The sequence below is a fragment of the Panulirus ornatus genome, chromosome 52, assembly GCF_036320965.1.
Source record: "Panulirus ornatus isolate Po-2019 chromosome 52, ASM3632096v1, whole genome shotgun sequence".
In the NCBI taxonomy this organism is placed as follows: Eukaryota; Metazoa; Arthropoda; class Malacostraca; order Decapoda; family Palinuridae; genus Panulirus; species Panulirus ornatus.
In genome coordinates this window covers 5,749,185-5,762,902 of record NC_092275.1, presented here as the reverse complement: position 1 = coordinate 5,762,902, position 13,718 = coordinate 5,749,185, and the positions used below count along the sequence as shown (strand labels likewise).

Sequence of the window (13,718 nt, the reverse complement as noted above, 5' to 3'; positions counted from 1 at the left end):
TATATATAAACAATCACAGTGTGATCTACGCCACCTTAGCTCCCTCGACGGGCCCAAGTGACGCCCCAAGAACCACATGTCCCGAAGGGCGTTCGCCGTACCCAATGGGACGAGGGATCTCGCCCCTCGACGCCGACGGAGGAAGACAGCCTCATCACCAGCGGCGCGCCCTCCGTGTGCCTGGCGACGGTAGGAGGAGGAGGAGGTGGAGGTGGCGGAGCGACGGACGGACCCCCCGTGGCTTTCCAATCACGCGACGTGAGATTTCTGAACAAGGTGATGACGAGGGCGAGGCCGAGGAGGAGGAGGAGGTGGGAGGTAGGTAGGCGGAGGCACGGAACGCGAGGGGCTCCTGCCTGCTGACGCTGGGGGAGGAGGGACGCAACGCGAGGGGCTCCCGCCTGCTGACGCTGGGGGAGGAGGGACGCAACGCGAGGGGCTTCCGCCTGCTGACGCTGGGGGAGGAGGGACGCAACGCGAGGGGCTCCCGCCTGCTGACGCTGGGGGAGGAGGGACGCAACGCGAGGGGCTTCCGCCTGCTGACGCTGGGGGAGGAGGGACGCAACGCGAGGGGCTCCCGCCTGCTGACGCTGGGGGAGGAGGGACGCAACGCGAGGGGCTCCCGCCTGCTGACGCTGGGGGAGGAGGGACGCAACGCGAGGGGCTCCCGCCTGATGACGCTGGGGGAGGAGGGACGCAACGCGAGGGGCTCCCGCCTGCTGACGCTGGGGGAGGAGGCACGGAACGCGAGGGGCTTCCGCCTGCTGACGCTGGGGGAGGAGGCACGGAACGCGAGGGGCTTCCGCCTGCTGACGCTGGGGGAGGAGGCACGGAACGCGAGGGGCTCCCGCCTGCTGACGCTGGGGGAGGAGGCACGGAACGCGAGGGGCTCCCGCCTGCTGACGCTGGGGGAGGAGGCACGGAACGCGAGGGGCTTCCGCCTGCTGACGCTGGGGGAGGAGGAATGATACATACCCCTCCTCCTCCTCCTTCTTCTCCTCCTTCTTCTCCTCCTTCTCCTACTCCTCCTCTTCCTCCTTCTCCTCTTCCTCCTCTTCCTCCATGAAGGGGACGTGTTCTGACGAAGGGGTGGGTGTGGGTGGGGTGGACGTGGGAACAAAGGTGGGGGAGGAGGGAAGAGGAGTGGTGCTTCTACTTAAGGAAAGGTAGGAGGGAAATTTAGGTAGAAGGAGTGTGTGTCTGTGTGGGTAGCTGGTGGGATGGCTGTAGCTAGAGGGAAGGGGTCTAGATGGCGAGATAAAGGGCTCTAGCTAGGAAGGGGGGATGGTCTGTAACTAGGGAAGGGTAACTGAGGCTAGGATGGGGCACAGAATGTAGCTAGGAAGGGGACGAGCTATAGCTAGGTGTAAATGTGGCTAGGAAGGGGACGAGCTATAGCTAGGAGGTGCTAATGTAGCTAGGAGATGAGGGAGTGTAGCTAGGAAGGGGTGAACCAGATCACTCCTACAGCAAATATACAACACCACACCGGGAGTGTTGGTGTGGGGGGGAGATGGGGAGTTGTGTTGAGGAGGAGGGGGGAATGGGAGGAAGGGGGAGGTTTGTGTTGGGGGGGAGGCCTGTGTGCTGGGGGGGAGGGAGGGAGGGAGGGAGGGAGGAGGGGGGGGGAGCCTACCTACCGTTTCAACACTCACACACTCACCATCATCCCCCCACTCCCTCATGGTGACCTCATTTTCTGCCTCATTATCAAGAAACGACATTCATCTCATTACCAGTGAGGGAGAGAGAGAGAGAGAGAGAGAGAGAGAGAGAGAGAGAGAGAGAGAGAGAGAGAGAGAGAGAGAGAGAGTGAGTGTGTGTTGAGGGGACCAGCTGGTCACGCTATGGGGGGCCAAGCTTTCCCCATTCAGTTTCATGTTATGGGGGGGGGGGAACTCTGTCTGGGGAGGAGGAGGAGGTGGTGGGGGAGAGATTGTGTGTGGGGGGGGGTGAGGCGTTATTAGGAGCTGGGTGAGTTGGGGAGGGGGGTGGGTTGAGACAGAGGGGAGTGGGGAGTTAGAGGGGTTGAGGGGAGGCGAGGATGAACAGGAGATGGACCTGATGACAGAGGGGAGGAGGCGGGGAGAAGATAGAGGGGAGGAAAGGGAGAGAAGACATAGGGGAGGAAGGGGGGAGAAGACATAGGGGAGGAAGGGGGGAGAAGATATAGGGGAGGAAGGGGGTGACGACAGAGGGGAGGAGGCGGGGAGGAGACATAGGGGTGGAAGGGGGGTGAAGACAGAGGGGAGGAAGAAGGAACAGAAGACATGCCTCTCCTCCAGACTGGACTGGGGAGGCTTGGGGAGCGAGGTGGGGAGGGCATCACTGGGGAGGCTGGGGAGCAAGGTGGGGAGGGCGTCACTGGGGAGCGAGGTGGGGAGCAAGGTGGGGAGGGCGTCACCTCCCCTACATTAGACAACTCTGTACCACACAGTACACATCTGTTCACCGGGGGGGGGGGCGGACCCCCCCTCCTCCTCCTCTTCGGTGTGGGACCGGGCGGCCTGGCCAACGCTCAAGCTGACTTTACGGAAGGGAGACGCTCAAGCTGACAGTGTGGAGCCCTTCAAGCTGACTGTAGAGAGAGTCTCAAGCTGACTTTGAGGAGCAGCTTAAGCTGAGTGGAGGTGAGTATGAGAGCCAGCGCCACACCAAAAGGTAAGCTGAGACTTTAGTAGTTACAGTAAAGCTTTTCCAGCTTACCGATACTTTACTGTTACTTCACTATGCACAGGTGTTACCGGACTCCTCCTCCTCCTCCAGGTTACAGCGCGGGTGGAAAAGAAAAAGAAAGATCACCTTTGGCGAGGCTGTATTAGTGTGTGCGTGTGTGTGTGTGTGTGTGTGAGTGTGTGTGTGTGTGTGTGAGTGTGTGTGTGTGTGTGTGTGTGTGTGAGTGCGTGTGTGTGAGTGCGTGTGTGTGTGTGTGTGTGTGTGTGTGTGTGTGTGTGTGTGAGTGCGTGTGTGTGAGTGCGTGTGTGTGTGTGTGTGTGAGTACTGTACTCAACTGTAATGAGTCCTGTACCCAACTGTAATCTACCAATGGATAGCTAAATGGCGTCCTTAGCTTCGTCTCTTCGTTGTATATCAAATGACTGTCATATTTCTCTCTGGTGTCTCCCCTGATGATGTGATTATTACACGAAAGTGCACTTGGGAACTTATCGTGTTTCATTATTTTCCTCCGTGGACTCATTGGAATATATATATATATATATATATATATATATATATATATATATATATATATATATATATATATATATATTTTTTTTTTTTTTTTTTTTTTTTTTTTTGCTTTGTCGCTGTCTCCCGCGTTTGCGAGGTAGCGCAAGGAAACAGACGAAAGAAATGGCCCAACCCACCCCCATACACATGTATATACATACGTCCACACACGCAAATATACATACCTACACAGCTTTCTATGGTTTACCCCAGACGCTTCACATGCCTTGATTCAATCCACTGACAACACGTCAACCCCGGTATACCACATCGCTCCAATTCACTCTATTCCTTGCCCTCCTTTCACCCTCCTGCATGTTCAGGCCCCGATCACACAAAATCTTTTTCACTCCATCTTTCCACCTCCAATTTGGTCTCCCTCTTCTCCTCGTTCCCTCCACCTCCGACACATATATCCTCTTGGTCAATCTTTCCTCACTCATTCTCTCCATGTGCCCAAACCATTTCAAAACACCCTCTTCTGCTCTCTCAACCACGCTCTTTTTATTTCCACACATCTCTCTTACCCTTACGTTACTTACTCGATCAAACCACCTCACACCACACATTGTCCTCAAACATCTCATTTCCAGCACATCCATCCTCCTGCGCACAACTCTATCCATAGCCCACGCCTCGCAACCATACAACATTGTTGGAACCACTATTCCTTCAAACATACCCATTTTTGCTTTCCGAGATAATGTTCTCGACTTCCAGATAGATAGAGAGATAATTAATACATAAATATAATTGTGTTTATTTGTCCTCAGGTCTATTTGCGACGCCCCGAGTGAGTTTGTGGGCCAAACACACGCACACACACACACACACACACACACACATTAGTTCGTGCTTTCGCGTTCAGTCACCTCCTTAACTACCACTGCTGGGGACGACGTGGCCAAATCACCTTCTTAACTATTGTATAACCTGAGCGTGAGTGAGTCGTTCCCTCAACCCCGTTGTATTTCAGGTGAAAAAATGGTGTGGGTGGGGTGTGGGTGGAACCCTTGTAAGTATTTCGTCTGGACTCGTCAAAAGACACGGAGGATATATTTCAAATCATAACAACACAGATCTAACATCTTTGGCATTGTTAGAAAAACAAACAAACACATCATTCCTTTTCCAATTCTCTTCAATCAAGTTGATGCTATTCTTCCAATTGCAGGATGAACTACTTGATGTTGTTATCAATTGCCATCAAATGTGGTGTCACAGATCATCTCCCAGAACATTATAGCAACGACGGGAAACTCAATTTTCCTCCAGTTATCTTCGACACCAGAGATGTCTCACTAGACTTATGTCATCTCGGGTTTCCTTAACACAAAAATGATTGACCAAGATGGAAGGATATTCTATATGGCATAGGGGAAAAACAAAAACAGGCTTTCATCTTTGTTTCTGTGTTTGTACGTGCGAATGGGGGGGGGGGGGGTTTCCACCCTCCGTTTCCCGCCTTAGGGAGGACGCGCCAGGAAGAGATTGAGAAGAATGGCCTCGTGCGTTCAAATGCGCGCTATGTACTGTCATATGTAGCGCAGCGATGATGCCAGAGCCCCCTTACCACATACCAGGAGCCACATACCATTCCATGGTCGCCACCCCCGACCCCTTCATATGGTTCAGGCCACGTCGGCTTCCGTACACCATATCGTTCCAATATCCTCTGTACCTTGCACGCCTCGCACCCTCCAGCATGTTCAAAACCACACACACGCACACACACACAGACATATGTATAAACACACACACACACACACACACACACACACACACATATATATATATATATATATATATATATATATATATATATATATATATATAACAAACGCAACTATGACCCAATATTGTTGATAACAAACTCACGGATATAAAAATCTATATAGCAGTAGACAGTTTACATAGTTCTATAGTTGAACCAGAGATACATTCGACGGAAAGATTATAGTCATATATCTGTGAGAATGGTATAGCAGATAGATATAAGAAATAGATAACCATCACCCAAGGATATCTACAGATAAGAAAATACTGATAATGCCCAAAAACTAACAGATAGATTTTCATTGACATTAGAGATGTATATACGTCATATAGAAATATATATCATATATAGTACAGAACCAGTAATATATATATATATATATATATATATATATATATATATATATATATATATATATATATATATATATAAAATCATCGTAGAAATTACAAACTATAGCCTGACTATATGATATACGGAAATTATAGACAATCTATATATATATATATATATATATATATATATATATATATATATATATATATATATATATATATATATATATTATCGTAATACGATGTGGCCATTGCTGGCTATGTGAGCACGATAACATATATAAGATAACGAGACTTTATGATAACAGAAGATAACACATCACTGGTGGTGTTTGATGGTGGAGAGACGGTGGTGGAGATGGTGGAGGACGAGGGAGGATGGTTTTGCTGTTGGGGGTGATGATGATGGTGGAGGTAGTGTGTTGTTGGTGATGGTGGAGATGGGTGTGACCTGCGTTTGGTTAATGGTGGAGGAGTGCACAGGGAGAAGGGGTTGATTGGTGGAGATAATGGTGCTGGTGAAGAGTTGGAGAAGGAGGAGAATGTATTGTTGGAGACGAGTGGGATGGTGGTGATTGATCGTCATGTGGTGGTGGTGGAAAATGGATTTTGTGTTGGTGAACTTTAGTGATGGCGAACTATGTATCTGTTCAGGATTGGTGAAGTACAACTTTAGTGTTGGCGAAACAGAAGATTGGTGGAGGGGAATGAATATTTAGTGTTGGAGGAGAAAGGAAATATTTGGAGCTGGTGAGGAAGAGAAGAATTTACTGTTGGTGGAGGAAGTGAGAGTTTAGTGTTGGCGATAGAGACGAGAGTGTGGTGTTGGTGAGGAAGATAAGAGTTTAGTGTTGGTGGAGGAAGTGGGGGAAAAGTAAGAGTTCTGTGTTGGTGAAGCAAGTAAGAGGTTTTTTTTGAGAGAGAGACAAGTTTGATTTTAATGTTGGTGAAGAAATGTTGAAGAAATGTTGGTGAAGAAACATAATGTTGGTGAAGAAATGTTGAAGAAATGTTGGTGAAGAAACATAATGTTGGTGAAGAAATGTTGAAGAAATGTTGGTGAAGAAACATAATGTTGGTGAAGAAATGTTGGTGAAGAAACATAATGTTGGTGAAGAAACGTAAGAGTTTTGTGCTGGGAGGTGAAAGTTTAGTGTTGGTGAAAGAAGTGAGTTCACTATAGCATCTGGTGTTAACACCATGCAGTATAACACCTGGTGTGGTGTTAACACCATGTAGTATAACATGTGGTGTGGTGTTAACACCATGTAGTATAACATGTGGTGTGGTGTTAACACATGTAGTATAACATGTGGTGTGGTGTTAACACATGTAGTATAACATGTGGTGTGGTGTTAACACCATGTAGTATAACATGTGGTGTGGTGTTAACACATGTAGTATAACATGTGGTGTGGTGTTAACACATGTAGTATAACATGTGGTGTGGTGTTAACACCATGTAGTATAACACCTGGTGTGGTGTTAACACCATGTAGTATAACATGTGGTGTGGTGTTAACACCATGTAGTATAACATGTGGTGTGAACACCATGTAGTATAACATGTGGTGTGGTGTTAACACCATGTAGTATAACATGTGGTGTGGTGTTAACACCATGTAGTATAACATGTGGTGTGGTGTTAACACCATGTAGTTTAACATGTGGTGTGGTGTTAACACCATGTAGTATGACATGTGTGGTGTTAACACCATGTAGTATAACATGTGGTGTGGTGTTAACACCATGTAGTATGACATGTGGTGTGGTGTTAACACCATGTAGTATAACATGTGGTGAGGTGTTAACACCATGTAGTATGACATGTGTGGTGTTAACACCATGTAGTATCACATCTGGTGTGGTGTTAACACCAGGTAATCTAACACCTGGTGTGGTGTTAACACCAGGTAATCTAACACCTGGTGTGGTGTTAACACCAGGTAATCTAACACCTGGTGTGGTGTTAACACCAGGTAATCTAACACCTGGTGTGGTGTTAACACCAGGTAATCTAACACCTGGTGTGGTGTTAACACCAGGTAATTTAACACCTGGTGTGGAGTTAACACAAGTTGAAATTTACCACATAAAACATTTGACTGATTAAGGAAAGCTATGTGATAAGCTAAACCCATTTTCTTTTTTAGCTTTCTTCAACAGCATTCCTGTAGCTGGGGTTGAGGAAGTGTTAGCTTTAGTTTAGCTGGAATACATCGCGTCGAATCCACTAGGTAGGATGGGCAGCTAAATGATGCTATATCTTAGCTTTAGCTTGATTTCAGCTAAATAATGGAACGCCTTAACTTTAACTGCATTACAGTTGGAGAATGCTGTACCTTAGCTTCAGCTCAATGAGTCTATACTTTAGCTTAGCCGAAGTGCAGCTAAATGATGCTATAACTTAGCTTTGGCTGAGGTGCAACTCAACGAAGCTATACCTTAGCTTACCTGTAGTACTGTTTGATGAAGCTAAGTCTAAGATTTAATTTGAACGCAGCTAAGAGTGAGTCTATCATTCTAGCTTTAGCTGAGACGCAGCAAAATAATGATATGTATTTGAGCTCAAAGCTGAAGTGCAGCTAAATATAGCTAGACTTTTGCATTAAAGACAGCTAAATGTTGCTCTAGCTTATGCATAGCTTGACTAATAAGCCTAAATATATATATGTATATATATATATATATATATATATATATATATATATATATATATATATATATAGATAGATAGATAGATAGTATAGATAGATAGATAAGGATATAAATATATATATATATATATATATATATATATATATATATATATATATATATATATATATATATATATATATATATATACGTTAATGTAGTGGTTTGGTTGTTGGGCCATTAACGATAGTTCCGCTCGTTACAATGGTTGTCCATTGGTCGTTTCACGCCGTCTCAACTGCCCGTCAACGGCCAGTATAACAAGCAGTTTTACCGCTAACGACGGGTTAGCGCTAAGGTTAGCACACTGTGGCGTCTCCCGCTTAGTGTAGCGGTTATAGCTTTGCTGTCGTGGTAGTTTTAACAGCTATAATTCTAGCTTCCGCTCAGGCTGGTCGGCGGCGATAGCGGGAATTATGTTTTAGCTGATTTTCTAAAGAGAGCTATGTTCAACGCGCTATAATATAGCTTTCGTCTCTTTTGTTTTATCTATAGACAGCTAAAGAGTTATAGCGTTAATTTAGCTTTCGTATAGATACTATAACATCGATGCGATATTTTAGCTGTGGTTTAGCGATAGTCAAGATCTGATGGCGATATTTTAGCTGTGGTTTAGCGATGGTCAAGATGTGATGGCGATATTTTAGCTGTGGTTAATGAACATAGCGTTTTGTGTTACTCAGGGAATTGGCGACTTTCTAGCGATAGATTGGCGACATTTCAGTGATAGATTGGCGACACCTGCGCGATTGATTGGCGACACTTTGGCAATAAATTGGCGACACTTTCGTTATAGATTGGCGATACTTTGACAATGAATTGGCGACACTTTCGTAATAGATTGGCGATAGTATGGCAATACATTGGCGACACTTTCGTTATAGACCAGCGACACTTTGACAATAAATTGGCGACACTTTCCTGATAGATTCGTAACAGTTAGGCAATAAATTGGCGGCGTTTTTGTAATAAATTGGCGACACTTTCCTGATAGATTCGTGACACTTAGGCAATAAATTGGCGGCGTTTTTGTAATAAATTGGCGACACTTTCACGATACTTTTGCAATAAGATGACGACAGTGTGGCAGTACTTTGGCGATGCTGTACCATTAAATTGACGACATTCTAACAATAGTTTGGCGACATCTTTACAGTAACTTGGCGACAATTTTACTGCTGATTAAGAACAAATTAGTAATGTAATGAAGACACTTTTGGGGTAATTTTAGCGATGATTGGTTACACATTTAGGAATAAATTGACGACTTCTTTTCGTTTAAATTGGCGACACTTAACTGTAAATTGGGGACGCTTAAACTAAAAATTGGCGATACTTAAACGATAAATTGGCGACACTTAAACGGTAAATTGGCGATACTTAAACGGTAAATTGGCGATACTTAAAAGGTAAATTGGCGATACTTAAACATTGAATTGGCGATACTTAAACGACAAATTGACGAAAATTAAACTGTAAATTGGCGATACTTAAACATTAAATTGGTGACACTTAAACGCTAAATTGGCCTCACAAACTATGAATTGGCGACACTTAAACGTTAAATTGGCGATATTTAAACTATAAATTGGCGACACTTAAACGGTAAATTGGCGACACTTAAACTGTAAATTGGCGACTCTTAAACAGTAAATTGGCGATACTTAAATGTTACATTGGCGACAATTAAACGGTAAATTGGCGACACTTAAACGGTAAATTGGCAACACTTAAACGGTAAATTGGCGACATTTAAACTATAAATTATCGACACTTAAACGGTAAATTGGCGATACTTAAACGTTAGATTGGGGACACAAACGGTAAATTGGCGATATTTAACGATAAATTAGCGATACTTAAACAGTAAATTGGCGGCACTTACAAGGTACATTGGCGATACTTAAACGCTAAATTGGCGATACTTAAAAGGTAAATTGGCGACACTGAAACGGTAAATTGGCTACTTTTAAACCGTAAATTGGAAATACTTATAAGGTAAATTGGCGATACTTAAACGGTAAATTGGCGATACTTAAACGGTAAATTGGCGATACTTAAAAGATAAATTGGTGATACTTAAACGATAAATTGGCGATACTTAAACGTCAGGTTAGCGTTAAGTAGCGTGCACTTAACCCTGGTCACGACACTTAAATCACATAGAGGCGAAATTCGCCCGTCAGAGTGGTAGCAATATAGCGGTATAGTAATGACCACATGAGCGGTATAGCGCTAGGTATAGCGACGCTGGCACGGCAAAATAGCGGTAAATTTAGCGCCGGCGGCGGCGGCCGACCGACCGACCGACCGGCGTCGGGCGTCGGGCGAGCGACGCTGAGGACACGTTTCTCCCAGGATAGCCGCCGACTCTCCCTCACTCCCTCACTCCCTCTCCCACACTCACATACCCTAGCTCTCCCACACACTCTCACCCACAGTAAGAATAAAACGGAATATAAACCAGGTATATAAACCCCCGCCCTGCGTCCTGCGTGGTTTATATAGGTTTATAACCAAGTGTGATGTGTTCGCTGGTGGCTGTGGTCTTGTCTATCCTGGGAGAGAAACTCGGCCGATCGCGTTTTCGCCGATGTCAAAAATTTTTATCGTGTATTTTTGCCGATAATAAATTTTTATTTTTGTCCAATAGTCACACAACACTCTAATGTACTTGACACACACACACACACACACACACACATATATATATATATATATATATATATATATATATATATATATATATATATATATATACATATATATACATATATATATATACATATATATATATATATATATATATATATATATATATATATATATATATATATATATATATATATATATATCAAATTAATTCATTCTTCTCTACCTTCATCTCTGGGAATATTATTCACCATTTTAGTGGTAATTTTTCACGTGTCATTATATTAAATTGGTTTATGGCCTGACTGTTCAGTTATTTGAACATTTCACTTCATTCATAAATGGATTTTGTCTCCGTGTTTTCCAATATATATATATATATATATATATATATATATATATATATATATATATATATATATAATTTATATTGTATAATACACGTTGTGGTCCATCATTTACATTTCTTTCATTGCTTTCATTTACAACTGTGGTGAAGGCAGTAACATTAACAAGTAGCCTACGGCTCTTGAAGGGCCATTATCCATGGGAAAGTCTCGGGATTGTCGTATTTACCGCCGTCGGAGGAAGATAGTGTTAAGTGATGATAATGAGTCCCTTAATGACATGATGATAATGATAATGATAATGATGATCATCATTATCATTATCATCTATTATAATTATCGTAATTATCTGGTTATCTGTACATCTTGCACACACACACACACACACACAGACACACACACTCACAGAAAGAGAGAGAGACAGAGAAATTGATAGATAGATAGATAGATAGATAGATAGATAGACGGATAAAGAGAGAGAGAGAGAGAGAGAGAGAGAGAGAGAGAGAGAGAGAGAGAGAGAGAGAGACAGTCTTTACCCATAGAAATACAAATATTCTTTTCCCCCATTCCACGTTTTCTCTACGGCCTTGTAATACTACAATGCTGCTATTCCTTCATCCAATCATCGTAACCATCCTCCAGGCTTCTGTGTCCCAGTAGGTCAGACATGCGTATCCTCCAGCGCCCTACGCCGGGTCTGCGTCTTACGCATTCATCACTCCGGGGTTACCAACATGTCCTTTGGCGCCACTGGGCGTTATTTTGGTCTGGTCGGCGTCCCTGTCGTCTCTGGGGGCTCCGCTGTCGTCTCTGGGGACTCCACTATCGTCTCTGGGGCTTCCCTGTTGTCTCCGGGTTTCCATTGTCGTCTATGGAGGCTCCACTGTCGTCTCTGGGGGCTCCACTGTCGTCTCTGGGGATCCACTGTCGTCTCTGGGGGCTCCATTGTCGTCTCTGGGGGCTCCACTGTCGTCTCTGGGGGCTCCATTGTCGTCTCTGGGCTCCACTGTCGTCTCTGGGGGCTTCACTATCGTCTCTGGGGCTTCCCTGTCGTCTCTGGGGACTTCCCTGTCGTCTCTGGGGGCTCCACTGTCGTCTCTGGGGGCTCCATGTCGCCTCTGAGGGCTCCGCTGTCGTCTCTGGGGCTTCCCTGTCGTCTCTAGGGCTGCCCCGTCGTCTTTGGGGGTTCCACTGTCGTCTCTAGAGGCTCCACTATCGTCTCTGGGGCTTCCCTGTCGTCTCTGGGGACTTCCCTGTCGTCTCTGGGGGCTCCATGTCGTCTCTGAGGGCTCCGCTGTCGTCTCTGGGGCTTCCCTGTCGTCTCTAGGGCTTCCCCGTCGTCTCTGGGGGTTCCACTGTCGTCTCTGGAGGCTCCACTATCGTCTCTGGGGCTTCCCTGTCGTCTCTGGGGACTTCCCTGTCGTCTCTAGGGTTCCACTGTCGTCTCTGGAGGCTTCGCTGTCGCCTCTGGAGGCTCCACTGTCGTCTCTAGGGCTTCCCAGTCGTCTCTGGGGTTCCACTGTCGTCTCTAAGGGCTCCACTGTCGTCTCTGAGGGCTTCCCTGTCGTCTCTGGGGTTCCGCTGTCGTCTCTAAGGGCTCCACTGTCGTCTCTGAGGGCTTCCCTGTCGTCTCTAGGGGTTCCGCTGTCGTCTCTGGGGGCTCCACAGTCGCCTCTGGGGGCTCCGCTGTCGTCTCTGGGGGCTCCGCTGTCGTCTCTGGGGGCTCCGCTGTCGTCTCTGGGGGCTCCGCTGTCGTCTCTGGGGGCTCCGCTGTCGTGTAGCGATCCATCACACAACACGACAGCCCTACCGTGGCTGGTTCGCCGCTAATACAATAGCCAATACAACCCAATAATACAATAGCCAATACACCCCAATAATACAATAGCCGATACAACCCAATGGTACAACAGCTAATACAACCCAATAATACAACAGCCAATACAACCCAATAATACAACAGCCAATACAACCCAATAAAATACAACAATAAACAATAAATTAAGAATAAAAATATTTGAGGAATTTTTTTTCTAAACGTAAGAAAAATGTAATATTTTTTCCACATATTTTTGGCCACCATGGTAAACAAAAATATTTTCTTTTGTTTTTTATAAAATCAATTTTCATAATGATCTAATTTTCATAAACAAAATCAAGGTATGTTATGTTTCAGGAATTTTCTTTCTTCTTGTTTTTTGAAATTTGCGAAATATTTTATAAGAATTTACGAAATATTCTATAAAAATTTACGAGATATTTTATAAAAATTTACGAGATATTTTATAAAAATTCACGAAATATTTTATAAAAATTTACGAAATATTTTATAAAAATTTACGAGATATTTTATAAAAATTTACGAAATATTTTATAAAAATTTACGAAATATTTTATAAAAAATCTAAAATTTTTTATTTAGTTATATTCTAATCGCAAAAAATATCATTTTAAATCAACAGCTAAAATTATCATTTTTCATTTGCGTCTAAATTAATCAAATTAATGATTATTTTTGTGCTGGATAATTTATGATAATATTTGTTAAAACAAAAATAAATTTTTTTTTGTGATGTGTCTATGACGTATGGCTTCTTAATATATCGGGTTCGACGTTGATAACCTCATGGCCGATATCGGTATTGTGCGATATCGGGTTCAACACCGATATCCCCA

The 13,718-nt window shown here is 44.4% G+C and overlaps 1 protein-coding gene across 2 annotated transcripts in view; it reads right to left on the bottom strand.

The window, feature by feature from the left end:
- The window catches only part of LOC139765005 (visual system homeobox 2-like), a 270,002-nt gene that overhangs the window by 254,174 nt on the left and 2,110 nt on the right, over positions 1 to 13,718 (bottom strand). The window lies entirely within an intron of this gene.